Source organism: Gymnoscopelus braueri (assembly GCF_963280865.1).
Source record: "Gymnoscopelus braueri genome assembly, contig: SCAFFOLD_106, whole genome shotgun sequence".
In the NCBI taxonomy this organism is placed as follows: domain Eukaryota; kingdom Metazoa; phylum Chordata; class Actinopteri; order Myctophiformes; family Myctophidae; genus Gymnoscopelus; species Gymnoscopelus braueri.
Window position 1 is genome coordinate 178,516 of NW_027660360.1, and position 18,701 is coordinate 197,216.

Genomic DNA, 18,701 nt, shown 5'->3' on the forward strand with positions numbered 1-18,701 from the left:
TGTGACAACAAACATACATCGTCACTGTTGGGTGGAAACCTTGTATGTCCAAAACCGTTTCCTTTTTACTAAGCCCATTTAAAAATATCTAAAATAGTGAAAATAGCCGATCTACAAACTGACAACACGTCGACGCGTTGTGGGCTTGTAGATCTGCTAAAATAGTGAAAATAGCCGATCTACAAGCTGACAGCAAGTTGACGCGTTGTCGGCTTGTAGATCTGCTATTTTCACTACTTTTGTGCAACAAAAGTTTACAAAAAAGTAGTTCTGTAGGTGGCAGAGGGCTCACACTTGCACAATAATAATAACACATTATTATTAAGTTACAACAACATTACAAATTACAAAAATACACAAAGTGCAAAGTTACAGTAGGGAAAGGCAAACCTCTTTAACGCTGCTTATTTCTTGTTTCTTATTTTGTCTGCTAGCCACTTGTCATTAAAGTATTTATTTATTTTTCAACAAATAAACATGACATAACAGACACAAACCAACAACACAACAGTGCAACTAAATTAAGAAACAAAAAACAAAAAACTTAAACACAACAAAAACAGGCAGGCATACCTAAGCTAAGCGGACAACACCCCCTACACCTCTTTATTATCAGTTGTGATTTGTTTCAATATATGATCAATGCAGCAAACCCTTTATATACAAAAAGATGGAACTTCCCTTTTACATTGTTTATCCTGGCAATTAGATATTCATAAGATGCAGTCTCAGTCATAAGTTGGGTCCAATCTGCCAGCCCTGGTGTACACGAGCTCTTCCAATTCCTTAATATCAGCTTAGCTGCAGCAATGAGCCCTGCAGTTATCAGTGCACGTTGACATTTGCTGACTCCTTGTGGCAAAAGTGTGTCTCCTAGGAGACAGAACAGTGGAGATTCGGGCAGTGTTTGTCCCAACCAGTCCCTCCCCCAGTTTCCTCAGAACTTCTTTCCAAAAAGGTAATACCACAGGCACAGGGCATTCCCAGAAGGCGAGTAAAAATGTTCCAGTTTCTCCTTTACACTTCCAACACCCTTTGTCTTCTACTAAACCCATCCTAAAAAGCTTCACAGGAGTATAGTAAAATCTATGTATGATCTTGTAATGAGTAAATTTGCTTCAGATATCCCTAGTGGCCCAACCAACCTTGGAAACTATATTCAACCATTTCTCTTTGCTTATTTCACATTCTAGATCTCTTTGCCATATTAATCTAAGATTATCAGTCTTCGCACTTTGTAGTTACATTATATTTTTGTAAAATAGTGAAGCACTATGTATTTGGGCAGTATATGGTGCCCTTGTATTGGCTGGTCCTGTTTCCTGTGTTCTGAACTGGCCACACTTTCTGCATGAAATTGCCTCCACTGTCCGCTTGTTGAATCTGGCCTTGGAGGCACATCGTCTTTGGACATGTGGTACAGGTGGAGCAGAGAGAACAGCTGAGGTCTGGGAGACAGCAAAGGGCACAGAAATGGGGTGGGGTGCTAAGGTAGGAACATGAGACAAAAGGAGAGTTTGAGGGAGGAGTGAGGGTGCAGGAGCGGCTGTGACAGGGCCTTGGACAAACACAGCAACTGGAGGCTTTGCGAGTGGCTGCCTCTTCTCACAACTTCTTACTGTATGTATTTAAATGTTTGAATAACACTTATAGAGGTAGCAATGACATATGCCTTGGGTCTCACAGAGGTAGTGGAGGAGGGTGGTAGGGAGAAAGGGGAAGTGGTCTGTATAAAAGTTGGGGTTCTGGGAGAGGCATGTGTTTTGGGAGGGGCTGTCCTCACAGGGGTAAGAACTTGGTCCGCACCAATGCCATCAGGATCAGTTCACAGTTGAATTTTATATTGATATTGAAGTTAAGATTAACATCTGTGGTACATAGACAATTAGATGTTTTTCTATATATATATCAAGTGCTTTATGTGCTTGTAATTTCAAAACAAAATTTCAAAGAAAAGTAACTGATGAGGTTACTGAAGGTTCAGGTTTCTTTATTATTACATCAAAGCAAAACAAGTTTCCAAAAATAAATAGGCGAAACTGAGGCACTGTCTCTGTCCTTTTTGTCAAGTTATTTGGTGAGTGCTGTCATAAATCTTTGGATATTGTGTTTTTAGAAGTATATTGGGTTTAGTACCAAAGAACTGTGAAAAAAAGTGAAATCAGACTCCTCCATTCATTGCAATGACCCAAGTTTATATACTGTATAGGTTTCTTTATAAAATCTTGTGTATATGAGTAAATCATTTGTTCTGGTTCCTCATACATTGTAGCAGCAATAAAAATATAGCCTGCCCTATAATGTGTGTGCGAGTGTGTATTGTATGCGTACACACACACACACACACACACACACACACACACACACACACACACACACACACACACACACACACACACACACACACACACACACACACACACACACACACACACACACACACACACACACACACACACATACACACACACACACACACTGACCTACAGCACAAAAACAACAGGCAGTCAACAAACATGCTTTTTTTTAAAAAACATAGTTGCCATCTTTATTCATAAATATCACTACAGTATGAATATAAACAATTTTAAATTACTGCTTTTTTAAATCAAACAGTCCAATACTATGTCCTTGGAAACTTCTCAGGAGAGAAGACCGGTGTACTGTTAGCAGGTATTGCATATAGACTTGGCAACTGTTCTTGGTAACTATGCTTAGTTGAAGTCATGTTGACATTGACAATAGCCTGTGATAAGAGATTAGCATACTGTAATATATGATATGGCATTTCCTCAGGAATAAGAAAGTGACAGCCAAATAAAAATATGTAAAGTAAAAAGAAAAGCAATCATCTCACTTCAATTTGAAGTACAATGTTTTGGACAACAGTCATTCATTACAAAAAATATTTATTACATAAGAAAAAATACATCGGACAAAGAAATATTTTTCTATCAAAAATGTCCATCCAAGGTACACTTTTTTGTGAAGTGTTAAAATGACTAGCTAATATTTTCTGAAATATAAAAACCTCCATTGGTAAATGTCCCAGAGAAACATGTGATGTGATTTTGAGTTTCCAAGGCAGTAGGCACTCCTGTTTTGTTGATGAGTGAGGTAGCTAGCTAATGATGTTTATGGTTTTTATTCAGCATAGGTAGCAGTAGGGTAGTTTTAACAGATAAGACTCATGCCTTTTTTCTTTTTCTTACATACAGGGACAAACAGTACAATACGAAGCAATTCACACCCAACATAACGTTTAACACACAAGGTACAGGGCTGGTTCAGTTTTAAACAACACTTAATTCTCCCCATACCCTCCCTCCCTCATGGGTCCTTAGTCACCGGTGTGGCTATGCCAGGTGTGCCTTGGCAAACCAAAGGTTGGGAAACACTGCCGTAGTGTACGATCACCGAGGGTCAGAAACCACAGCCGGCTGGCCGCTCAACTTCTCTCTCTATGACAACGAAGGAGGATTTACCCGACTGTGTGTGTGTGCGTGCGTGTTTAACTGTCAGCGAGTCAGAGAGTAGGCTACATATCGAGTCAGAGGAATACTGTCGTCTTACCACAACAGCTTAGCGCAGTGAACCCCAACCTGGGGTCCACAGACCCCCAGCGAATGCTTCGCTGACCACCTGCCTTAAAAAACTTCGATTGGCAACAGTGCAACAAACTTTAACAGTGAGAGGTCAACACACCAAAGCTCTCTGAAGAACAATCATAAGAACATCTCAACTACAACTAGTAAAAAAAAACATATAAAAATAATTGCAAATATTAAGAATAATATGTCAAACTTTTGTAATAAGTAAAATGTTTCCTGTAAAACGGGATTAAATCAGCGACCTCATAAGCCAGGGAGGTGGAGAAAAGAAGAGAGAAGAGGGTTCTCTGGAAATCGAAGAACGCCAACGACCATCCCTGTTGGAGGAGCGAGCGAGGACAGAGAGAACACATACAGTACTTGAGTCAAAGCATAGATACGCTTGGTCAAATACAGTATTTAAAATGTACACATTTTACAAACAAATTCAATATTTTCCAAAAAAGTTTCCAAAAATATGTCTCCAAATCAAGATCACGATTATTTCAAACTTTTGCCTCGATTATGATAAATGAACGATTATATTTTTTTTAATTGCGAAAATAGCGACACATTGTGAAGCTGTGAGCTTTTAGATTGGCTATTTTCACTAGTTTTGTACTAGTTTTGCCACCATTGAACAACAAAGTAAAAAGGTTTAGTGGTTAATTATAATTAGGCTAATCGCAGTCGGAATAGAAACAATCTATTACAATATAGTTGTGTTGATTCGTTGATATATATAAGAAAAAAATAAAAACCTTGCTTCTCTATCATTATTAGTTATTATTATTTTTATGTTTTATTATGATTATTATGGGTCTTGATATATTTTCGGTTAATTGCCCTATTATACAGTATGCAGTCAGAGTGCTATGGTTATGGTGGACTGGGTTGGTGCTCTACCTGGCAGAGGAGTCAGTGGTTTATGGAGTCTGGACACTCTGGGCTCCATAGTCCTGGAAGAAAACACAAAATGAGGGTGTCAACATATAGAAACTGTGATTTAAAAAATATATAGTCAGTTGATCATACAAACTCATAACTATGCTCAACAATAAAAATCAAACAAGCCCAATGGCAATTCAAATAGTTTGTCTCTAGCTGAGTGTTTTTCAACTGTTGGGGTTGGGACTCAAAAGTGAGTTGCAAAATGATCTGACAGGGTCATAGAGAAAGAATAACTTGAAATATTGTGTCATGTGATATTTTAAATCCCTGGCTGAGAGTGCATGGTTAATGCAAGATGCAGGTCCTGGTGTCAAACCATTTGAGATGCTCTGCTCCATGCGGCACAAAGGACAGTGCAGATGGTCAACCAGTGCCATCTAGTGGCCATACCCTGAGTAATGCAGACTAAAGCCAGCTGATGATATCCAGAGCACAAATTCATATGTGACGTACATGCTGTTACGTCCCCATCTAAGAGAAATAATGACAGGATATGACATAAGCATTAAACTTCTGGATAACAGGCACTGTTGAAAAGGCAATCTAGGTTGTGTGCATAGTTGGCCTTGTTTCAGCCCGTTTATTTTTGTGTTTTCGGCACCCTCTTGTGAATAAAATAAAAAACAAACCTAAGGGCATGAGAGATGAACAGCAGGAACCATGATAACGCTCAGAAGAGTTTTTCAGGTGAGTTATAAAACTAGCAAATAAACTCATGCATATGGTACTACATAAACTACATGTATAATCATGTTAAATAAAGTCACAATTAATAGTAATAGTCACACTGTGACAGGCGATATCTTGATGTTAAATGTTACCTCTGAGCCAGGCCACTGGATTGTAGGTAGTTGCTTGTCCACATATAACATCAACAGAGAGCCAGACTGAATGAGATGGATGCCTTCCAGACACTGCAGGGTCTTCTTTAACATGGTGGGCTATGAAGGAAGGAAGGGAGGAGAGAGCAAAGGAGTAAGAGAGAGATGGAGAGAGCGAGAGAGAGAGATGTGGGTAGATAATGATGTGGAAGGAGTGAGGTGGAACAAAGAGATTCAAGTTTGATTAGAATTAGAATTAGATTTTACTGTTAAGGTAAGATGGTTGAAATGTGAGTGATAGACAGAGAGACAGAGAGCTGCAATCTCACAGAAACAGTCCCAGGACTGTATTCTTACAGTAGTCACAGTAGTGTCACAACGGGACTGGATGAAGAGGCCGCTGGCGGCCGAGTGATTGATTGATTGGTTGATGTACTTTTATTTAGTAAGACATGAGAATCACAGTACATGGAAGTACAAAATTCACAATACAAGGTATACTAAACTGGAAGACTCAGTTAAGCACGCAGCTTGTTTAAGATGAGAACCCCATGCACACAAATCATGATGAGACAGACAGATATACACACTACTATACAGAATGTCATACAATCAGCTTTCAGGTTACTGGTATGAAGAGAGAAAAAAATATATATACAAAAGAGGAAAATGAAAGAGGGGGGGGGGGTAGGTTAAGACTTAGACAGGGGCCATTTTCGAATTGCAGCCTCCTGAAGGTGTATCTTTAGGGCAGTTTTGAAAGTGAGTAGGGTTTTACACTCCTTTACTCCTTTTGGTAGGGCATTCCACATTTTTGATGAATAGCAAGAGAACGAGTTCATTCCCTTAGTTGAGCCAAATCTGGGTTGAACATGATTTGTGGAGCTGCCTCTGGTGTTATGATCATGGACTGAGTTGTGGTGCACCGCACTAATGAAGTCCTGTACCGGAGGCTCATAGGAAAGGCTGATGAGGTCACAGATGTGGTTGACAATGAGTCGTGGAGGTTATGACACTGCAGGAACAGCGGCTTCGAATGATAGGGGTAGGTCAGTATGTCGCCTATTTCGCCCATTCAAAGGTCTAATAAGAGGTGATAATGTCCCATTCAATGCATTGATAGCATACAAATCGGGTGCAGCAATGAATGGGGATTCAAAATGAAAACCATGATCATAGCTAAAATAAACTAGATGATTATTGCGCTCAAAGGGAGAATGAATTCACTATGTAACATTTTAATATAATAAAGCTGGCTCATCCCCATCTCTAACACAAATGTGTTAGAGCACTCTAAGTTTGTCTTCTCCTGCTGTGTCTCGGTGCGTTTGTAACATATAAACAGTAAGGCTATTGAATAATAATAATAAGATAATAATAACAATAATAATAATAAAACATGTCTGTGATGATGCATTCACAGGGATTCAGTCAATTAATCCACCATATATTACATGCCACATGTTGATAAGACTATTATTCTAATAAGATTATGATTTGATTGTGAATCTGATTCCATTACTGACTTTGATTCCATCTATCCTTCACTTGGCAAATACAAACACAGTTGTTCAGTTGTTCAGCCACTCATTTTACAAACCACACTGCCCAGCAAACAAAAGTTAATCTGATGACAGACACACACAACGAAACCTTCCAACTTAACATGTGATGAAAACCCTAACCCTGTGCCAGGTCTGCTTAATATAAATTTCCCCAATATTGTATTTAGAAATGTTCCTATAGACCTGGTTGCTTGTTTCTCTCACATAATCTGGCAACAGCGCTCGCGAGCTAACGTTATTGATCCAAGTCAGTGTTAACACAATTACACACACAACTACACACACAAATGTCAACGAAACCTATTGACTACTTAGAACTGCATTTGGACCGAATGTTTGAGGGGGAAGAAGGCTTTGTGGCGAATTTAAGGGAGGCAAACGTTAGCAGGGAGCTAATATATGCTGCTCCAAATCATTTACGTTATTATTTAACATTAACACAAACTTACACAGACGTCTTTTTCGGATAAGAAATGTGGTTCCACTTCCAGTCCAAAACACGAAAGAAGACAGCAAAATATCTGGAGATGTTTTACTAACTATAACTATATGTTAGAACAGCTGTGTGGTGTAGCCGTAATGGCGGATCTCAGACTTCTGCTCAAAGAAAGAACTACTACCCCACAATGCATTGCGCAAAGGAAAACATACCTTCAAAATAAATGACTAAGACTAAGACACAGTTTGACTGTATATTCTAACTTCATTTTACATTTTTTTCTATCAAATGGTAGATAATATGATTAACTCTTGTTTCCCTAACTCCCTAATTATTTTAGTTATGTCACAAATACAATTTTTAGGTCATAATAATTATATTATTATTATTATTATTTTCTATTATGCCTAATGTTATTAGGCATTTTTGAATAACGTTTTAAAACAGTGAAAATAGCCGATCTACATCGACAGGTTGTGAGCTTGTAAATCTTCACTATTTTAAAATGTTTTTCAAAATAAAATACAAATGCCTAGACCTAATCAGACAGGCAGTAACATTGTAGTGACACATTTTTGTATCATTATACAAACTACTGCACTCTGTTACACTAGCCTAAACGAACCTGAGTATAGGTTAGAAAAAGGCTAATGCCAAGGACAATTGTTTTCAGTTAATCTAACATGGTTCACTTCAAATGGAGTTTGAAGTTATACTGTAATCATGGGCTTATATACTACAGTCTGATAAAAATGAGAGCAACATAGAAACTTTCTGGGGTGAAACACAAAAGCCTGAGTAGAAGACGTTAAAATTACCCAAGAAGTGCTTTAGATCATTCATAAAACAGACCGTGAGGATTGTACTGTATGTGACAACAATAAATATATTTTGTCAGTCCTTGTATCGTACAGTAAACCAAGCTTTCCACAGTAGCTACAGTCACTGCATGTCTGCTTGTCTGCTACCTGTAAAATAAATGCATCAAGACAATGATTCCTGTATTCACCTCCCAGCAGTAGGCTACCTCCCTACACAAGTTGTATCAAGTTGATTGATTGATTGATTGATTGATGTACTATTAGTAAGACATGAGAAACAGTACATGGAAGTACAATTCAAATTATCAACTCGTATCTATGTCTCTAATATGACCAGATAACAACACACACCAAGACATTAGGAAAAGGAAAAAGGAGAACAAAACAGAACCAGAGGACAAACTCAACGATATGTTCATGCAACAAAAAGTCACGACAAACTAGGCGTGCTGAATAAGATGGTTCAACTGAACTAGTAGGATAGTACACTCACTACACTTATAATGTTCTCGGAAGTAGGCCTACAGAAGTTAACAGTATTATTATACAGATCCTAGTAGTTTGTGAAAAAAAATTCATTTTCGCATTTCCAACCAATTTAATGTCCTTATATAGCAGCTTCTCGGTGTGATAAAAAGATGTTAACCTCCTCGGTAAGTAGACTGGGATCAATTCACTTTGCAGGTTGCTGATCTGGGTCTGGAAAGGATACGGAAACGGTGTGATAGTGTATTATGTGATTGAAAATAACCGGATACAGTAGGCGGGCTTTAAACCGGATGTGAGTACTGAGCAGTAAATAGAAAGCAGCTTTCACACAGAGCCATGTGTATCTCTGCAGTAAATCCACTAGATGGAGCCATTACTACATAAAACGGACCATATTTTGTGTGTGAAACATTTGTGCATTCATTGTTCCAGAAATGGATCTCATCTTCATGTCGGACAAATAAGCACAACCCACCTTAATATTAAGATTAACTTGCACCCATTATAATATAAAGTATAGCTCACCACTGATTTGCAGCTAAAATAATTTATTTGCCCGTTTTAAACGATGCCCTACCTAAAGGAGTAAGGGAGTGTAAAACCCTACTCACTTTCAAAACTGCCCTAAAGAATCAGCTTCAGGAGGCTGCAATCCCAAACTGGCCCCTGTCAAAGTCTTAACCTACCCCCCCCCCTGTCTATTTTCTATGTCTATTGTACATATTTCTTCTTTTTCATACCAGTAATACCAGTAAGCTGATTGTATGATGTTCTGCATAGTAGTGTATATTTGTACGTCTTCTTAAAATGTCATCATGATTTGAGTGCACGGAGATCTCATTTTAAATAAGCCAAGTGCTTTTATGAGTGATCCAGTTTAGAGGACATTGTATTGTGAATTGTACTTCCATGTACTGTTTCCATGTCTTTCTAAATAAAGTATTCAATCAATCAATCAAAAATAAACTAGAATTGTTTGTGAAATATGTAGCTATCAGAAACTTTTAGAAAATAAAGTATTACAATAAAAGTGTCCATCTCAAGCAGCTGTCAACTCTCGTGAAATTAATTTATGTCAGAAAACTGGCTGTAGATGTAGTGTAGGGGGTCTTCAACAGGGGTCAGGTCTCAGAGTTCCTATCTCACAAATAGGGGAATAAAAAAATATCCCCCCCCCCCACATTTCTGAAAAGGTTTGACTTTTTATTTGTATTTTTTATGTTCCAGATGTCAATAGGCTACATCACTGATGGGTCTATTAAAAAGAAAATGTACTTTGTAATTTGTACTTTTTTGAATAATTTTGAGTATTTACTTGAGTATATACTGTTTAGTGGTGGAAAGTGACTAAGTACACATGCACTCATATACTCAATACTTTTACTTCTACTCCACTATATCTCAGAGGCAAATATATAAATATTACTTTTACCCCACTACAATTATATGACAACTTTAATTATTAGTTACTTTGTAGATTTTGATTATTATTATAAAACATACATTATACCCACACTTCAGCCCTGTATACATTTCGGCCATTTGAATATAGCCGATCTACAAGCCACATTGTGAGCTTGTAGTCGTAGATCAGCTATTTTCAAAAGATTTTGATATATTTTACTTTGTACTTTTGGTACTTTAAGTACATTTTGATAACAATACTTTTGTACTTTTACTTAGGCACATTTTGAATTCCGGACTTCAACTTGTAAAAGAGAATTTCTACATTGCAGTATTGATGCTTTTATTTAAGTGAAAAATGTGAGTAATTTTCCCACCACTGCTTATGGGCGTGGTTACTGAGCAGCTGTTCCAGAATATTTTCTCTTCAGCTGAGTTCAATCAGAGGTTATTAGTGTCCTTGCAGGTTGCAGTAGTTTTAGCTTTCAATCACTTTCGTTTCGATTAAAAACAACAATATGGTGAGTGACACACTTCTGATCACTGCATTTACGTCAAACGTTTGATTGATTGATTGATTGATTGATTGAATACTTTATTAACAGTTTGCAAAAACAACTCACGTGGTGGCTCTAGTATTTAGAATTTACTTGAGTAAAAAGTACAGAAGTATTGGCATCAAAATGTAGCCTACTTAAAGTAGCCTACCAAAAGTAAAAGTAGCCTACTCATTATACAGAAATCTTCCATTTCATGTTCAAAGTATACAATCTTTTGCTCGTGTTGTGAGCTTTGATCTGCTATTTTCAAATGGCCGGAGTGAAGTCTATGTGCTGAAGTGGTTATATTAATCATAATGTTATGTTTTGTAATAATATTTAAAATCTACAAAGTAACTAGTAGGCCTACTAAAGTTTTCAGATAATTGTAGTGGAGTAGGCCTAAAAAGTATAATATTTGCCTCTGAGATGTAGTGGAGTAGTAGGTGCGGCCTATATATAAGTTTAAGAACTGAAGACTTAAGTACAGTAGGCTACTTGAGTAAATGTAGGCTACTTTACACCACTAATGGCTTACATTTCTACAGATATCATGTAATATGCCTGTTTTAACCAGGGGTGTACTGTGGATGTTTGAGCTACAGTGGAGCTATTCGTTACGTGCACGCGTGCATGCACGTCGCGTTTACGCGCACGCACGTGCACATAGCCATGCTATAGAGTTGAAATGTCTGCGAAATGTTTTCTTTTCTGGCCAAAAAAAAGTGTATTTTAGTCGTGAGGTGGGGGGCTCCGAGTGTCCCCACCAAGGAAAGTAGGCTTTCAACATTCATTTTACGAAAAACAGGGTGTACGCAAAGATGATTTTAAACTCTCCCCTGTGAAAACAGAAGAGGTGTTTAAAAAATGTAGTGCTCTTCATCAACACAAAGCCACAGGCCTCGACAATATCCCCGCCAAATTTCTAAAAGACTCGGCCGCCTCCATTGCTCCAATCATTACCCACATAATAAACCTCTCCATCATACAGGGACGGGTCCCTAACGATTTCAAAAAAGCAAGGGTGACCCCTCTGTACAAAAAAGGAAACAAATTAGACCCTGGCAACTACCGCCCTATTTCTATTCTTAGCTCCATCTCGAAAGTCATGGAAAAAATAGTCTAACAGGTCGATAAGTATCTTGCCGAAAAAAAATTAATCTACAAATTCCAATCTGGTTTCAGAACAAACCACTCCACTGACACATGCCTTCTCTATTTGAACGACTCTATCAAACAAGATGTCGACAAGGGCAAATATATTGCGTCAATCACCCAATTATGATCAATAAGCTCAAAGCAATAGGTTTTGATGATACGTCAGTGAACTGGATGAGATCCTATCTGTAAGGGAGGGAGCAAGTGGTGGAAATAAACGGCACCCAGTCCCCCCCCCTCCCTGTGACTTGTGGTGTCCCACAAGGAAGTATACTAGGACCTTTACTGTTCCTGATATATGTGAATGACATGTCATCGGCCTGCGACTGCAAGCTGTTCCTGTTCGCAGATGACTCGGCCCTGCTAGTCTCGGACAGGGACAGGCTGCAGGTTGAGAAAACTCTCAGCTCCGAACTCAACAAGATCTGCATCTGGCTCTCAGACAACAAACTTTCATTACACCTGGGTAAAACTGAATCCATCCTCTTTGGGTCCAGTCCTAACCTTAGCAAGGCAGAGAGTTTCACGATCAAAGTGGGTGATGATGTCATCAAAAGAAAGGATGAAATTACCTACCTGGGCTCCATCTTGGAGGCAAACCTCTCTGGTAACAAAAACGCAGAAAAAGTGATCAAAAATGTCAACCAAACAACACGCTATTTGTGGAGGATTGATCGCCTAGTCAGTAAGAATACTCTGAAGATTCTTGCAGGGGCCCTCATTCAAGGTCATTATGATTATGCATGCACTTCATGGTATCACAACACCTCCAAGGCCTTAAAAACAAGGCTCCAAACATCCCAAAACAAACTTGTAAGGCTACTTCTTGGCCTCAATCACAGAACCCATCTAACCCCTGCTCATTTTGCTAGGATTGGATGGCTTAGGGTTGAGGACAGAGTACAGCAACTTGCTATGGGCCTGGTCTTCAAGATACACCACAACATTGGGATCCCCCTGTATTTGTCAAAATACTTCCAAAATGTTAATGCAGTCCATGATCATAACACCAGAGGCAGCTCCACGGATCATGTTCAACCCAGATTTGGCTCAACTAAGGGTATGAACTCGTTCTCATGCTATTCAACAAAAATGTGGAATGCCCTACCAAAAGGAGTAAAGGAGTGTAAAACCCTACTCACTTTCAAAACTGCCCTAAAGATACACCTTCAGGAGGCTGCAATTCGAAAATGGCCCCTGTCTAAGTCTTAACCTACCCCCCCCTACCCCCCCCCTCCTTCATTTTCCTCTTTTGTATATATATATATTTTTTCTCTCGTCATACCAGTAACCTGAAAGCTGATTGTATGACATTCTGTATAGTAGTGTGTATATCTGCCTGCCTCTTATATTTCATCATGATTTGTGTGCATGGGGTTCTCATCTTAAACAAGCTTAGTGCTTAATGAGGGTTTCCAGTTTAGTAGACCTTGTATTGTGAATTTGTACTTCCATGTACTGTTATGTACTGTCATGTACTATTCTCATGTCTTTCTAAATAAACTACATCAATCAATCAATCAATCAATCAACATCTTAACCGTCTTTGTTTTGGTGAGTAGTGAAAGTGTATTTTTTAACTAAAGACGAGAGGCTGCGCAGCCTGCGCTACGGGGGGTGTGCGAGCAACGGCTCTAAAGTAACATAGCGTTAAGGAGAACTTCTTCTAACGCTATGGACCAGAGCTCTCAGACATTTAATTTAACCTCTTTAAAATGGTCAATACTTAGTAAACCTGACCTTTCACTCTGTACTTTGTCTTTTTTTTCTCTTCACACCAAAAACCTCTTTGCCAAAAATAGCCGATCTACATCGCCTGGCGATGCGTTTTTAACGCTATTTAACACTTATTTTAACCAAAGTAAATCACTTACCCTACCTTTAAAACAAATATCCTATCACACACATTTTTGGCGGCCCCCCTGTAGTAACTCTGAGGACCCCCTGTAGCTACTAGACGTCCTCTTCTCATCCTTTAGTCCTGAAGTTGTATGCATAGCTATTAGATAGATAGTGTGCAGTGGTGGTTCTCAAATGTATATTTGGCTGAGGAGAACTCATCTGAAAATATTCTGTGACAGGGACCCCCAGAGAAACATTTGTGTTGTTAAAATGTTTCAAAAGAATATTTTAAATGTTTCACTTCACATTTTTTAAAGATCTATGTTTTTTTTAACTAGACGATTTACAGCCCTTGAACGTCATTTTGCTAATGGCTGTATGCTTCTAGAATTAGAATATATTCTGCAGCCTGTCCAAATATCACAAAGAATTTAAGCACTGCTCTTTGTTATTGCCAACAGTCGTCTTGACTCACTTCATTGACTCACTTCATTGTTCCTATTGTTCCAGACACGTTACATGCCAAATGGCTTCCCTCTGCCTGAGGGCAAGGACATCCCAAAACACCCTGTTTGTAGGAGGGCTTGACATATATGTGAGTTGGATCCGATGTCTGGATGGTGTTTACATTTTGAGTTATGTACTGTAGCTAAGCTTAGAGCTGAACATTTGATCTGGAACAACATAACAGAAGGGGGGGGGGGGTTCAGTGTCTTGCTCAAGGGTACTTCAAAAGGACAAATGTAAGGATTATTGATCGATTTGATTGATTGATTGAATACTTTATTAACAAGTTAACAGTACATGTATTACAGTTATGATAAAAGGATAACGCTTTGTTTCCATTGTGGTACAACAAAAACATTAAACATGTCATCTGGCTGTTCTCTAAACCAGTGGTTCTTCAAAGTGGGGTCCAGGGACCCTCAGGGTTCCTTGAAGGGGATCCAAATGGACCCTTACGGGTCTGTAGCTCTGTCATGGGGTCCTTGAAATTAAGAAGATTGAGAACCACTGTTCTAAACACGAGGCCTGCCGGGTTATGATATGATCATTGTACTGCACTGGGTACACATGTAGATGCAACAGTAAATATGGGAGCTTAAAACCCTATAAATGTAGTTGTTCAGAATCCCTCCTCCTGTAGTAAATCTCTTTGCCCGATCTACAAGCTCACAACACGTCACAAGCTTCAAGATCAGCTAATTTAGCCAAAAGCTGGCCCCCAGAATAGGGCTGCTAGGGTTCATGGGGCTTAGAAAGACCAGTATGACAGTTAACCTGCTTATAATGTATTTTTATTTTGTTCATTCATGGTTGTCATCAGGCGGATGAAAGTGAAATCCGCAAAATATTTGAGGAGTTCGGCCTGATAAGGAGGGTGAAGCTTGTCTACCGCGGAGGGAGCTTCTTAGGGTGAGCATTACAGTTGAATACATGGCAATCAGAATGTTTGTTTTGGACATGCATGCAACAGAAATAAGTAAGGAGAAAGGCATCTTTTTCAATGAACATTACATTGGAAACATAAAATCATTTATTTTTAATCATCTATTTTGAGAACTAAGTTTTGGTCTCTTTTTCAAGATATGGCTTCATCTCCTTTGACGAAGATGTCAACGTTCAGAACATTACTGAAGTAAGTATTACTTACCCAGCAGTGGCTCACAAACGTTTTCACATCAAGAACCCCCAAATAGTCAATATATGTAGGGTTAAAGTGGTTAAGCTGATTTTGATTCTGTATTAACTAATTTAGAACTCCCCCAAGGACCCCTGGGGGGCCCGGAACCCACTTTAAGAACTACTGTCTTACAGTATCACTCTGCAGTTATTGTTTGGTTTGTTTATACATAATTATAACACCTTCTATGTACTCTCTTTACTACAGCAACAGATTTATTTCAAAGGGAGGAAGCTGAAGCTGGGCCCTGCCATCAGGGGAAAGAAGCCCCCCCCCCCGTATGTACACTACTGATCAGCCATTTTATTTGATCCTTCCTAAACTATTTGGAGCAAAGGGAGAACTGAACACTTAAATTATGCTTTATGTTGTCATTCTATGTTTTAAATCCAGCTTTTGTCACTTGATTTTATGTTGAAGACAACAACAAAATCTGTAGATTCAAACACTGAGTGTATTGTCTGTTTTCCACACTCTGTAGAAGTCTTATGGCCTTTTCAGATGGGGAGCGATCAGCAGTCAACCAAATAAACAAACTTTTGTTTGTTTGTCCAAAAACAGGCCTACATGCGTTTCGGCAGGAAGGCCATCCTCAGCATTACTGCTGAGTAATGCAAATGCGTGTATATAGGCCTGTTACAATGAAAAAAAATCGCCTAATCACAATTATTTGAGATAATCACAATTATGCTTCATATAGACATCAATTCCATGTTGAAAAGGTTAATACATTTTCTATATTTTCAAAACTAGTGGAAATAGATCTGCAAGCTCGCAACGCTTCCTGATTCTTTCTTTTTATTATAAAATGATTAAATATGTCAGTCATTTCTGTATATATTTTAATTATTTTTCATATCTGCTCTGTGGAATCTTTAATTACAAAGCCTAAAAACACAACTTATATATTCCAATGTTCAATGCTAAAAACACAAAATAAATCGTTAATCGCAATTATTTGTATGACAATTAAGCATCAAGTAAAATGTCATCATGACAGCCTTAACTACAGTATATACTATTTGTCCTGTTTTGTCACCACCCAGGTCTGATTGGCCAGGCTCCTGCGATACGCCCATCCCAGTATATCTGCTGCCATTGCGGTTCTGTGGTCAGTAGCCATTATGGTCCGCCACCTGCCATGCACCCTGCACGCTACGCAGTAAGTAACATATTTAGTTGTTAAGCTTATGAATAATATTTGGAGAGATGAGAGGGGTGAATCTGGGCATGTTACAGTGGGCTAAAGGTAGCTGTAGAACAGCCGATGTGAATTTGCTATGTTACAGCTATAAGAGACTCTATCCCCACCTAAAGAATGCTTTTATCCATGTTGAGAGTCGGCATGTCCTGCGGTAAGTAAGTACTGGAAGCTGACGGTAGGTGTTGCGCTCCACCTCAGCAATCCATCTCCCAGGGGTCTAGCGCTCTGTGAAACGGGGATAGACTCCGGCGCTCTGGGTGATGCCGACAATAAGCCTCTCCGACCTATTGTTAGCGGCTGTTCTACCTTGCATTCCCCAGTCAAGTCCCCAGATGTATCGGTAGGCAGAGATCTCCGATTCGCAGTGCGAGACTAGAGGACCGTTGACTGATTTCTATTGGCAGTTCAATGTTAAATGAACAATGAATTATTCCCCTTATCCTAAACCTAAATTCCTTGACAAGTTAAGACCTGCAAAATGTTCTCACTTCACAGGACACACACACACACACACACACACACACACACACACACACACACACACACACACACACACACACACACACACACACACACACACACACACACACACACACTGCACACACTGCACGTGAGAAAAAGGCCCTAGACCACTGGTTCTCAAAGTAGGGTCCATGGACCCACAGGGGTCCTTGAGAGGGTTTCAGGGGGTCCAAAGCTAAATGATTGATAGTTAGTAACCAAATAGACCCTTAAAGATTTCTTTGCTATCTTTTAGTTTTTGATACTTTTTAACAGTTTGCAAACAGTACAGCAAGTACAATTATGCAAGCAATGCTAACACAAAAAAGTCTTGTTTCCATTGTGGTTCTATGTCATAATCAATTCTAATACTGAGAGAGATATATTTGGTTCGATTTGTGCACTCTCTGAGTCATGGCGGGTCCTTGAAATTAAAACGGCACTGCCCTGGAATAGTTACATACACCTGCTCCTCCTCCCACTGCCCCCTCCCTGTGCACATATAAGCATGTTTTTAATCTGTTTGACCTTTGACCCCTTCTCTCTCCCTCACAGGGCGCTGCACCTCTCTGGCCAGGAGAACCAAGGACACAACAGGTCAGTCAGGTGACTCTTCACAGTCTATGTGTTATACTCAGTGACAGAACTTTGCACCATGGGTCATTGGGGGTGTGTCCACGCCAATTTGACTCTGTACAGGGCGCATTATGTGGGCGAAATGTGTTAGCGCCTGGTGCAACACGGCCTGAATTAGTCATGGGTAGGGATGGAGCTCGAAAACCGGGTCCGGGTCCAACCCGGTTTTATCGAGACCTGGGTATCAATAAGCTTTGGGCTTGTCGAGCCTGTTATCGGGTATAGCGGCTAATGATGTCATGTCTAAACGATCAAAACAAGAGGCGATCAAGTAATAAATCAAATCACCCACGCTGGTTCAAACATGTTGGTCCTAAAAGTGTATTGATACCTGCCAACCAGCGCTCACCAGGGAAACGAGGAATAGGAATTTGGTTGGCTCACTATTGGATACATCGCCTTTTTTAAGGGGGCCGTAAGGGTCCATTTGGTTCCATTTGTACACTCGGGTGTTTGCGTCGGTTACATGTGCAGTGGAACAATGGTGTTACGAGTGAAACACAAAAAAGTTTCGCTCGTCCTCTTCTACCCAATGTATGTACGTATCTGGTGCATGCAGCCCAGCCTAGTAGCAAGTCTCCGTTGACAATATTAATAATCCAATTGATAATAATCTGTTTGGGAAACTCTCCCTGCGATTGGCTTGTGTCGCCTAGCGTGACATATTCAATGTGCAACGTCTTCTCAGTCTATCGTTGCTGAAAATGGCAGATCTACAAGCTCACAACGTGATGCGATCAGATGCGGTGTGAGCTTGTAGATTGGCTATGTTTGTCCGTCGTACGATGAAGTATAAATTACGCTTTTAAAGTGACGGTACACATTAACCAGTTAAACAGTTTCTTCAATATTATTTTCCAAAAGTAAAAAGGTCACTTGCCTTCTGTCTGTTGAAAAGTACTGTATTTGAAGGCCCTAGTAAAATGTAGTGCAAGTGATATTTTTTGGTTAAAACAAAGAAAAAATATAGAAAGAGTAAATATGCATTTTCTGTTTATAAAGAGCAATTATTAGTAATTATTATTATTACAGTGCTATTCATAATATAAAGCCATTT

At 39.2% G+C, this 18,701-nt stretch overlaps 1 long non-coding RNA gene across 1 annotated transcript; it reads right to left on the minus strand.

Annotated features, from left to right (window-relative positions):
- Positions 1-3,342: 3,342 nt before the first annotated feature.
- Positions 3,343-7,509, minus strand: LOC308081629. Its single transcript, XR_013932882.1, has 4 exons — positions 7,377-7,509; positions 5,363-5,482; positions 4,497-4,549; positions 3,343-3,928 (listed from the first exon to the last, which is right to left on the minus strand). It is a non-coding gene; the product is annotated as an uncharacterized lncRNA (long non-coding RNA).
- Positions 7,510-18,701: the final 11,192 nt, after the last annotated feature.